This window comes from Trachypithecus francoisi, unplaced genomic scaffold (genome assembly GCF_009764315.1).
Source record: "Trachypithecus francoisi isolate TF-2019V2 unplaced genomic scaffold, Tfra_2.0 Lachesis_group10, whole genome shotgun sequence".
Taxonomy (NCBI): Eukaryota; Metazoa; Chordata; class Mammalia; order Primates; family Cercopithecidae; genus Trachypithecus; species Trachypithecus francoisi.
In genome coordinates this window covers 84,817,749-84,829,775 of record NW_022681455.1, presented here as the reverse complement: position 1 = coordinate 84,829,775, position 12,027 = coordinate 84,817,749, and the positions used below count along the sequence as shown (strand labels likewise).

General features: G+C 54.0%; 1 long non-coding RNA gene across 1 annotated transcript; it reads left to right on the top strand.

Annotated features, from left to right (window-relative positions):
* Window positions 1–1,814: 1,814 nt before the first annotated feature.
* On the top strand, window positions 1,815–3,471 carry LOC117087715. Its single transcript, XR_004438890.1, has 4 exons — window positions 1,815–1,949; window positions 2,149–2,269; window positions 2,656–2,815; window positions 2,966–3,471. It is a non-coding gene; the product is annotated as an uncharacterized LOC117087715 (long non-coding RNA).
* The last annotated feature ends 8,556 nt before the right edge of the window (window positions 3,472–12,027 follow it).

Genomic DNA, 12,027 nt, shown 5'->3' with positions numbered 1-12,027 from the left:
TAGAAAACAGCTACCAGCTGGGCCTACCAGCCCTGTTCAGGGAGAGGAGTGGGAGCGGGTGGGTAGTGTCAGGTCCCAGGACACCCTAGCCTCTTGCTCTGTGCCCTCAGGCAAGTCATCTCTCTCTGGGCCATGACTTTACCATCTGTCACCAGGGCTGGGGGGGTGGTGTTGGGTGTTCTCCAAGGACAGAACCAACCAGAGGACTTGTAAGCTGGTAACTTGGTGGGGAGCCGGGCAAGGCCCTCTCATGTCCTCTCTGCTCACAGGCTTGGGCCCTGGAACACCCCTTCAGGAAGGAAAAGGCCATTTCCCCTAGCTTGCTCGGCGCTTGGCACTAGGCAAGGGGAAGAGCAAGCCTGTCTTTCTCCCTCCCTGCTTTCTTCCAACTCCCTCGCCTCTGCTCGAGGGTTGCTCTTAGGCTGCAGGAAGAGTCAGTGGGACCAGGCTCTGTCCTGCACTTGGGCACACAGGTGCCAATGGGCAGGCTGTATATGGACAGGGCCTGGAATGTAAAAGCCAAAAAGTGGGAAACTGAGTATTCGAGACATATATTCTCAGGACCCAGGTGTTTGGGGCTGAGGAAAGGGGTATGTCCCTGCTCCCTACCATGTGGCCTCTCACCAGGGTGGTTCAGGCCTTCTCCCTGGCTGTCCCCGCAGGAGATGGTGCTGGAGATCCACCAGGTGTTCATGGACCATGAATACCCATGTCCCCGCATCACTTCTCACTGCACCCGGGTGGCAGCACGCTGGACCACCTCTCAGAGCTGCGCAGCACGGCAGGGCTGCAGGCGGGCTTGGTGCTCCACGTGGTGGAAGGTTGGCCCGGAAGTTGGGCTGCCTGCCCAGGGAGGGCCCCTGTGAGCAGGGCCAGGCAACACTTCACTGCCCCAGCTGGGGCCTCTATGTCACAGACGAGCATGTGGATGTGGGACTGGAGCACAGGTCTGCTTTTCAGGGCATCATACCTGCACTCTCTAACTTCATGGCCTGGGGTGAAAAAACAGTTGAAATTCTGAAAAGAAAGTCAGGCAGTAGAAGCTAGGGCTTGGAATCAGCCCGATTAAATTCTGAAAAGATGAGCGCTTAGGCTCCTAAAGAAACGAAAAAGTTTTATAGTCCTTGAGTGGGGAAGTCGGCTCCAAGCAGCACCATCGGCTGGTGTGGTGAGCCTGGCTTGGTTGCCAAATAAAAGCTTCCGTAGACTCAAGTTCCCTGGGCGAAGCACTCGGGTTCCAGGGCCTGACTACTTGTTAAGAGTATTTGTGGAAAAGGTCTCTAGCTCAAGGGGGCCCACAGTTCATCACAACCTCTCCCCTCCCCCAAAACAATGACCATTAAAATCCCATGAAACTCAATGGGGGCATTGAATTTGGCAGCCCTAGAAAGTTCTCAGGCCACCCCTGCGTGAACGCTGCCCCAGGAGAGCTGGGCGAGGCTGCAGAGACCCCGCAGTGCCAAAAGCCCTGCCCACCCGAGACACTAGCGCACAAAAAGCAGGAGGCTTTATGGGCTCCCCAAGGCCTGTGTGTGCTTCAGAAGCAGCTGGCAGGAGGTTCTTTGCAAGTGAGGATTCTTGCCCTCAGCCAGCCAGGGTGTGTGTGTGTGTTTGTGTGTGTGTGTAGGTATGTGCATGCACACACATGTGTGTGTTGAAACCAAAACTCTAGCTTATGTGTCCATAGCGGAATTTGAAAATGGAAGCCTAAAGTTGAAAATTAAAATCATCCATGAAGCTTTCTTGCCAACTATTTTCTGAGTTGGTTGGGTTGTTTCAGGGTGCAGGGCCCTGGGAACACCTGCCCGTCTCCTGTTCCTGACAGAGCCCTGCACAGTGCACGAGGCCTGCAGTGACGAGTGCCACATCTGAGACTGCTCAGGAGCCTGGACCCAGGTGATGCAGCTCCTTGTCCTTCCTGAGCGTCTTCACTGACAGTGGCCTGGGAGGTGCGGAGGCATTGGGGCCAGAGATTGGGCAGGGGGCAGAGGGGCAGGGAGCAAGGAGGTCAGAGGCTGACGAAGGGGGCTCAAGGCCAGGCTTTTCCACCTGGAGGAGCCTGGGCCTGAGGAACCCAGACCAGGGCCACAGTTAGAGGCAGTTGGCCCTGGGTGCTCGTGTGCTGACCACCAGCCTCGGGTCCCACAGGCAGCAGGAGCAGAAAGGCTTGGAGATGGACCCCACCGACTGCACACCACCCAAGCATATCCTACTCGGGAACCTGGAACAGCCACTGTGTGCCCTGCAGCCCCAGAATGGTGACTAAAAGGTGGGACTCCAGGGAGGAGCAAGGAAGAGGGTCCCCGGGTGGGTGGAGGGCCACACATCATGCTTGGCCATTCCTGCAGTCCCTGAAAGTGCTTGCCTTGAGCGGCTGGCACCTGCCCCCTGGGAACTGCAAAAGATTCCAAGTCTCCCTCTAGGGAGCTGTGAGCCAGCTCTGGCGAGAGCGGCCCTGGGAGCGGCGCCCATGTGCTTCTAACTCTCCTTTCAGGGCAGCATCTCAGGGCCAGGGAAACCCAGAGCAGATGAGGGCCTCAATGAAGAAGGAGCCTGGGGCAGGGTCCTGAGATTGGTGGGCGGCCCCATCTGCCTTTCCCCTGCCTGCCATGGGGTCCAGTACCGCCCATTCGAGAAGGGGCCACCTCATTCCAGGTGTGCAGCTGGATGGCACCTGTGACGGAGCACACTGTGGACTGCATGTGTGGAGAGGCGCCTGCACCTCGGGGCTGGGCTGTGAGGAGCACATTCCTGCACAGGGGCCTGTGACCTGTCCCGGTCCTCACTGGGAACCCCCTTCTTTCTTGGGTGCCAGGTAGGGTTCTGTGCACTTCCCTGAGGCTCTCCGCAGGTCTGTTCATTGGGGACTCTGGGGCTGTCTGTGGGGAGAGAGGAGAAGGGACTTCCCCGGGCAGGTTGCAGTGTACAGGCTGAGCCCATGTCTCCCTCCCTGGTCCCTCTGCAGCGCCAGTATTGGAACGAGGAGCTGCAGATGATGAGGGACCTGCCCAACAAGAACCAACCTGAGCAGCTGCTTCAAGAAAAAGCCATGTTCAAGGTTCTGAAGCCCCTGGTGAGTGAGTGAGAGCCTCACAGCCTCAGGCCCACCTGTCTCCTGCTGGAACGTTTTCTTCTGTACAGGAGGGAAGTGAGGGAAGCCGACAGTCCCAGCCCTGTCAGGTGCCCTGAAGGCCCGTCAGGTTTGCCCTGCAAGGCCTTCTAGCCTTCTGCTTCTTGGGAGACCATCCCAGCACCTTTCCCTGACTTCTTTGAGACTTTGAGTCCCTGGGAGGAGGGCCAGGGCCATCCGGCTTCCCACCCTCAACTGACTGCCATGGGGCCCTCCCCTGAGCACATGGTGCCCAGCCGTGGCCCTTCTAGGGCAGGGGCTCACTGACATAGCACTTGCAGCTTGCTGGGGCTTAAGTCATTAGTGTTGTTACTGAGAGAAATGAGGAAAGAATAATTGTTTAAAAAGAAAATCTCTCCTAAACTTACTGCCTAGAGGTGATCATGGAAGAAGTAACAGCCATAATTTCCTGGGTACTAACTTTACCAGGATGGTTCCAAGTGCTTTATAAGCATTATTTCCTATAATCTTTTGGACCCCTTGTAAATGTCAATACTTTTTGTCATCATTGTATAGACAAGAAACTGGGACTGAAGTTACTGCCCAGGTTTGCCTGGCACACAACTGGTGGATCTTAAATTTGCCCCAGCCCTCAGACTCCTTTTTGACCACTAAACTCTGAGCCTCCTTAAGCATAAGTGTTTCGTTTTTTCAAAAAATGATTTTCTTGGCCGGGCGCGGTGGCTCAAGCCTGTAATCCCAGCACTTTGGGAGGCCGAGACGGGCGGATCACGAGGTCAGGAGATCGAGACCATCCTGGCTAACCCGGTGAAACCCCGTCTCTACTAAAAATACAAAAAAAAAAAAAACTAGCTGGGCGAGCTGGCGGGCGCCTGTAGTCCCAGCTACTCCGGAGGCTGAGGCAGGAGAATGGCATAAACTCGGGAGGCGGAGCTTGCAGTGAGCTGAGATCCAGCCACTGCACTCCAGCCCGGGTGACAGAGCGAGACTCCATCTCAAAAAAAAAAAAAAAAATATTTTCTTGCCCTTCTGTAACTATAAGGAAACTGAGGCAAGAGTCTCTGGCTCCCAAGGCAGGCGTGGTTGCCTCCCCCATCTTGGTGAGCTGGGCCAGGTGGATTTAGCCTAAGGCTTTTGTGGGCGTGGCGTGTCGCCCTCCCAGCCTTGGTGCCTCTCAGGTACACAGCAACTTCAGAAAGGCAGCCACATGGGGCGTCAGTCAGGGAGGCATCCTCATGGCCATCAGCCCCAGTGAGGAGACCAAGCTGCAGATGTTCACGTGGAGCCGCGTCATCTTCAGCCTGGGCTTTGTTGTTAGTGGCCACTACAAGGACTTTGCTGGGGACGTGGCAGCCTCCATAGCATTCACGAGTGACCTGAACGGTTAGCACTCGCACAATGCAGTGGACATGGAGGGTCTGTACACGCTGGACACAGAGAGGTGGGTGACCGCAGCTACTGGGTCAGGTTCCAGTCCTCATCCTTGGCATCCTGGAGTGGGACCAGGAGCAGAGTGTCATCTGTGGCTCCACTGACTTTGCAAGACAATGGTGTGGCCCCGGTGTTGCCTGGATCTGCTGGAGCACGAGTTGGCTGCTGAAGACCCTGCGCCACTGCACGCTCAACCACTGTGACGAGGAGGTGGACCTCTTCTCGGTTGAGGGCAAGGACGTCACTGACAACGACAGGTGCCGCTATGTTCTCTACCTGCTGAGCCCACTGCCCCGACCTCAGCTTCCTGCCTGTGCCCCACAAGGAGCTGCCAGAGGAGTGCTCCCATGCCAGCTTCCCCTGCACCCATAGGCATAGGTTCTGTCGCCTGTGCCAGGAGCTGGTGGATGCCTCGTGGAGCACAGTTGAGGAGCAGCCCTTTGAGGCTGAGGCTGCAGCCAGCTGCATCCTGCTGCAGGCATGGGGCGCCTGGGTTGTTCTGGGGCTGGATGGTTGAAGAGAGAAGCTCTGGACTGTGAAGAAGAGCTCGTTCTGGCCACACTCACTAGAGCCCCTTCCGCATCCCCCACCCACCTGCCATCAGGCTCCCAGATGCAGAATCTGGAGCTTTGTGTTGGTTGTAAGCTAGTGAGCAGTCAAACCAGCGACCCAGCTGAGCTGTGCTGTTCTCCTAAGGAGCATTTGGAAGTCGCTGGGTGGTTTGTGAAGGTCACAGTCCCTGAGTGTTGGTGCTGCTGGTTTTTAGTGCTTAGGAGTTGGCCATGTTAAATTTCCCATACCATGAGTAACTCCTTTTTCAGAAGCTAGTGACATTCCTGTCTCTTTTGAGAGTCCTGGCCTGAATGTGGACCCCCTTTCCCGCACCTCCATACTCTGGCTGTCTTCTTCCTGTCTGGGGAGATCTGGCAGCCACCACCTTGTTGCTTGGGTCTGTGAGAGCAAAGCTGAGTTCTGGTCAGGCTTGCAGCAGGAGAAGGATGCCAACACCATCTATAAGACCCAGGTGGGCTGTGGCAGGGCTGGCGGGCTGAGCTGTGCCTGTAGGTTGTGGGCGGCTGATCGTTTCCTGCCTCTGCTCTCTCCCGTTTTTGGGTGAGAACCATGAGAAGGAAAGCTCCGAGAACCTCAAGTGCCCAGCCCAGCAGCGCTCTGTGAACAGGAGATACCAGTCGGCTGCAGCGCCAGCATCCTGTCCTCCACAAGTGTCCCTGGGTGGAGCCAGGCCCCGACCTGGCCTGGGTAGGATGAGTCTCACTCACAGCTCATCCCCCCACGGCCCCTGAGTTCACAGCCCCCAGCATGGCCAGCATCTTGGAGCAGCTCCAGGTCATCGGTGGCGTCCTCTTCATTCTTCTCAGCTGAGGCCCCTCCATGGCTCCCTACTTAGAAGTTGGCCTTTAGTTTTTTAAGATATGTAATAGGCTGACATGGCTCAAAATTGAAAAGTGTAGCCAGTGATGAGAAGTTCTTTGTGAATCCTTCCAGAAATACTCCATGTGATCTTTTTCCCTTTTTTTTTTTCTTTGGAATTGTGGCATGCCATGGATGAAGGTTATTGTTTACTTCATTTAACAATGTATCTTGGTGATCTTCCATTTCAGTTCCTAAAGAGTGGCTTCATTCCTTCCCCAGCTGCCTGTCGTTCCAGTGCAAAGTGTGCCTTAGGAGCAGGCCCTAAGGACTCCCGGGGTGCTGTCACAAGCAGTGCTGCCTTCAGGAGCCCTTAACCTCCTGCCTTTTCTCCCCTCAGTGTGGGAAAGGGGTTTGGTCAGCCAGGGGTGTCAGCAGCCATGTCCCACACCAATTGTCTACACCTAATCTGGTGGCAAGGAGGCCATAGAGTACAGTGACTGGAACCAGGTGAGAGGGTGAGAGGCAGCCGGGCCCCAGGTTGAGTCAAGTGCATGGAATCCTGACTGTCAGCAATCAGGGATCTTTCTGCTTTGGGGAGGGAAGTACTTGTTCCACGCATCTCACTGAATATGGCACAGAGCCTGATCTGTCCCAAGTGGGAGTTTAACCAGCCTAGAGGGGGCCCAGGGCCCTGGCCCAGTCTGACACCCACCTCCTCTCCCACCTTCTACTCCCCCAGAAGACTAGGAGAATCTGAAAGCAGGGGTGGTGCAGCGCCACTAGCTGTAAGAGTCCAGAAAAACAGGGATAGAGCATTCTGGAAGGTCAAGGCAGGCAGATCCCTTGAGCTCAAGAGTTGGAGACCAGCCTAGGAAACATGACAAAGCCCCATCTACAAAAAAATGCAAAAATTAGCCCGGTGTGGTGGCGCGACCTGTAGTCGCAGCTACTCACCAGGCTGAGGTGGGGGGATCGCTTGAGCCCAAGAGGTCCAGGCTGCAGTGAGCCATAATTGTATCACTGCACTCCAGCCTGGGTGATAGAGTGAGACCCTCTCTCAAAAAACAAAAAACAACAACAGAAAAAAAAAAAAAAAAAAGCAGAGCTAGGGCTGAGGAGCCTATGGCCACTGTGCCTGAGCCACTGGGGCCAGAGGCACTGAGCTCCCGGCCCTGTGGCTGCCAAGGATCCTTATTCCTTGAGCTTGCAGGGATCAAGAGGGAGAGTCAGACAGTCAGTGGTCCTGTTATCAATGTTGCAGACTCCAGGAGAAGGGGGCATGCTCACAGATGAGAGGAAGTGAGCCCCTCTTCCATGTTCCACCCCCACCATCCTCCTGGGACCCCAGCCTGCATGCCCCTCTAGAAGATGCTTTTGCACTGGTTCAGTGAATATATGATACAAAGGCCTAATTGAAGACCCCTGAATGGCATGTACAGTCCTCAGTTCCCAGCTGTGGGGCCCCTCAGGCTCCCCATATTCCCCTCAGCGTCCCCATCTTACATCAGGGGTGTGGAGTGTGTCCATGGCCACGAGTATTGATCTCTCCCTCGCAGCCTGTACATCGCCCTGAGGCAGTTCTGAGTGGATGACATGCAGATGAGATTCCTCAGCTCATTTGCATGGCTGACGTTATGGCTGCTGCTTTTACTGCCACAACTCCCAGGCCCAACCTGCCTTAATGTCTAAGTTTTAAGCCAAAAAAGATGGGGAGCCAGAGCTTTGTAGCAGGGCTGGGGGTTGGGGTGCACTTTAGTTTTGTGGCAGAATGAAGGCTGCAGTGGTTTTATTAGTCATGATTGGCCTGGCCATAGCTCCAGGCTGAGAGGGACAGGTTTGTCAGTGGTGGTCCCCCAGATGTCCCTGTGCCCAGACCTGGCCTGTCTGCCCTCAGGCCCAGCAGGAGGTGCTGCCACAGGCTCTGACTGGCCTCCCTACTCCCTGTACCCCAGATGGACATAATCTTGGGGTCTACAGTCAGAACTGACACAGGAAGGGTGGGGTTGGTAAGGAGCGTGGGGAACCAGGGTTGAATCATGGATCCTGGGGAAAGGTTACAGACACAGGAGGGGTTGTCACCTCTCTGTGGAGCCCCGCTGCTTACCACACAGCACCTTCTGCAGCAACTAGCTCTGAGGGTGGCAGGGGACCCCACGGGCCATGGCTGCTGCCTCTCTGCACCTGTCTGTGCCTGCTGTGGGAGCCTGGACTGGGGGAGGACATTGCTGCCCTGTGAGCCTGAGGGAGCCTGTCTGGCTGTGACCTCTACGTGGGGCTTTGCAGAGAGCTGCTTATGGATATGGTGTCACCAGACACCTTGTTTCAGAGGGAGTGGGCATGAGCTGGCAAGTGAAGCACCCCCACGGCTTCTCAGGAACTTTTTCTCATTTTTAAACCATCATGTCTTCATTTCACATTGGAATAAAGTGAGGTTTTGAAACCTGCTTCCCCAGTCTCTGGATTGTGAGGGCTGTTGTCAGGTTACTAGGAGAGGCATATGTATAAATTAGGTCAAATTCAAGGTTATGCTTATAATGTCGTCTGAGTGGGAGGTAAGAGGGTGGAGTCACAGGCATTCAGCTGGGATTTACCTGGCCCACTCAGTAGACTCATGGGATTGTGGCACAGGTGAACATCCCCTGTCATTGGAGACAGAAGAAAAAAGGCTAGAGTGCAGGGCAGGTGGAGGAGGGGTGCCAGGATGTGGGATCAGACCCTGGGCATGCTGGACCTGTTAGGTCACTGAGCATCTGGGCACCTGCTCCTGTCCCTTCAGTTGAAGTGAGGTTGGCAGCACTCCCCAGAAGGCGTGCAGTGCTGGGAGAGTGGAGGAGGGTCTGACATTTGCCATCCTATGGTAGGTTTTAGAGTTCAGTAGATGCTTGTGGAGAGCTAATGACATGGGAAGAAGGCAGCCCACCTTGATGGACTGTAGGGATAGAGCCTGCAATGTGAGAAGTGGGTGTGTGGAGGTGGCCTGTCTACAAGAGGGAAGTTTAAGGCTCATTGCAGTGGCACTATCTCAACTCACTGCAGCTGGTGGCTGATGCCAGGCCATCCCTATCCAGAGCAGGGAGGCCCTTGGCCTCATGTGTAATTGAATGCCTTTTGGAACGCTTGGATCGTCCTTTATCTCTGGAAATTCAGAAAAGAAAAAAAAATCCAATCCTCATTTCTGTTAGTTTCCTTGAGCCAACTGCAGAAAAAGATGTCCCAGACCTCGAGATTTTAAGTGACACCCAAGGAAAGCCACCAGTGCCTTGGCCATTGAAGCCTCCTGCATGCTCCCCAAAACCCCCAGCAGTTCCCTCTGCAGTCCCACAGTTATGTCCTGAGCAGTGGGGTATGGAGTCGTGAGAGAGGTGCTAAGGGACGGGTTGAGGGTCTTTATTATTAAAACGGTTAAAAAGTTGTTTTAAAGGTGTCCCAATGTCCTCCTTCTTTAACTTAATTAGCTAATAAGATGCCTTATACAAGCAGAACCAGGTAAGGGAAAGCAAGTGCATTTCAAGCCCCAGCTCACCCCTTAAATTAGCTGTAATACCCTCAGCAGGTGGCCCCACCTCAATGAGCCCCTCTCCCATTTCAGGAAAAAAAAGAACTAATATGGGGACGGGGCCTGGAGCTTTACCCAGTCAGGGGCGCTAGAGTGGAAATCGTCCAGTCGGGAGCAGCTGGAGAGCAGGGGCTGCTTCCGGGATTGGGGTGGGGACCTTTGTTGACTGCATTAAGAGCTGGGTCTCTTCACCAGCGCTCCCAGTCCTTCCATCTGGGAGGCGCAGGCGGCTTCGCGTTCTGGGAATAGACGGAACCTCTGTTGCTCTGTGACCTGCAGGCACTGGGAGATCCGTAGCTAAGACACCAGGACATCCCTGAAGCTGGGAAATGGTGAATGTGCCGGGTCTGGGGTCCCCCGAGGAGGGAGAGGGGCGTTCAGAAGCGGCGGGAACCCGCTTTGGGGACACCCGGGCCTCTCCGCGGTCAGCCCTGGGGTCTGGGCCCCAAGTCCCTGCGGGCTCAACTCGGCCCTCGGTCCCCTCCGCCGCAAGATGGTGACCGGGTCGGCAGCCGGGACCCCGCGCCCTGTCCCGATCCCCCGGGGCGACCTCGGCCCTGACCGCAGCCGTCTCTAGGCAGCTCCGCGCCACATCCCCGAGTCTCCCCAGATTGTGTGGTGAGAATGGGAGGATCTCAGGGGAAGCCCCGGCTCCGCGTGTGATTCTTGTGTGGGAAGAAACTGTGCCCTGTGGGATCCCCAGTCTCCTTTTTCCTCCTACAAATTAAAGGGACTCACCCTTAAAGCATGGAAGGGCTTATTTGGGCAAACAGCGATTGGTGAAATGGGAAGCCTGCTGCCGTGGTTTGTGGTTTAGGGTCCTCTGAAGCGGCGATTTCAAAATCCCAGGGCTTAGCTTGGAAATGCTGCTGGGGAAAAGAAATAGGGACAATCTCTCTTCCACTATGGCTGTAGAAAATGAGTACATTTCCACAGAAAGTGTGCTAGATTAATTGGTCAATTACAAACATTCACTAAAACGTCAGGGCCTCTCTTCTGCAGTGGAGGATTTGTGACAGTGGATATCTCTGTTCCATATTCTACTGCTATCTGGATGTCCGAGTTTAATGCCAGATTTTATGAGACAGAACTTGGCACCTCCTAGAAGTGTTCACATGTACTAAATTTTCTGCTGTTATGGAAATAATTAAATGACATGTTTCTTGCCCGAAAGAGGTATTGTGGCCTTACCTGTTGAAGTATAAAGTGTAAGTGCCTTACCGTTTCCTTCCTTTCTATAAAAACGGTGTTTGAGTGATTTTGCTGTTTTCCTGAAACCTGTTAGGTCACTGAACATCTGACTGGCTGGCCACCTGCCCCTGTCCTTTCAGTTGAAGTAGGATTGGTAGCACTCCCCAGAAGGCATGCAGTGCCAGGGGAATGGAGGAGGGTCTGACGTTTGCTATCCTGGGGTAGGTTTTAGAGCTCGCTAGATGCTTGTGGAGAGCTGATGGGATGGGAAGAAGGCATCCCACCTCAATGGACCTAAGGGGCAGAGCCTGCAAAGTGAGAAGCAGGTGTGTGGAATAACCCTGACTGGGCAGTAGAAGACCTCAGCCTTCTTTGAGTCTGCAAAAGGAGGTCATTGAAGGCCCAGATAGTTCTTCCTGGGGAGCATCCCCTCAGCTGTCCCTGAGGTTCACAGCAGCCATGGAGGGAGCCCTTTGTACTAGGAGAAGCTGCAGAGTTCTGGAAAGCAGGGGATTCACAGGCAGATGTGGTGGAGGTTGGGCTGGAAGGGAGGTTGAGAGGCTCTTTCTGAGGGTAGAATTGTTAGTGTCCTGGGACTGTTTTTTGACATTGTCAAATAAGACATCTGGATTTAGGTAAGAAGTTCCTTAATACTAAAGGAGTATTGCAAGAGGAGGAAAATACCAACTGTAAGATTTTTGTGCATCTCACAGTTGAAGCAGAAAAGGCCTTTCTTTCATAGGGAGGAGCAAACGTGATTCAAGGTGGGAGGGGAAGGGCACGACTCTGGGGCAAAATCAGATCCCTGATCAGAGAATGTTTCACCCTGAAGTCAGCCTGTTCTTGGGAGGGGCATAAAGAGGGATTGAACGTTGGCTCAGGCTGTGGGTGGGACAAAGCCCAGGGACCTGGAGAAGGGGAGAAACTTCAGCAAGTTTGGTTAACACATATTTTGTTCTGACCACCAAAGACAGAATTCTTTATTTAATTGCTTATTTTGGGGGAAAAATGAAATAGGAGGGTCTGTGGCTTTGTGATACCTAAAACAGGGAGCATCATCTAAGTCATAACGGGAAGAGGATTCTTTGCAGTAAGCTGCTCTTGGAGAACACAAAGAAAGGGGGATTTCTTTCATCACAGCTGCTTCCCAGGGTTAACTACCTACACTATCTTTCCCTGACTCTTTCTCTTGCCCTATACATCTCTTCCATTAGGCTGAGTTATATCTTTTATAATATGGTCAATGCAATTACAGTCTTTGCTGAGTTCTTGTATAAAATTAACGAACTTGAGTAGTATTATGGGAGACCCCGATTTATAGACAATAGCTCAGAAGTGTAGATGGACCCTGGGGAATTGTGACTGGTATCTGTAGAGGGGGCAG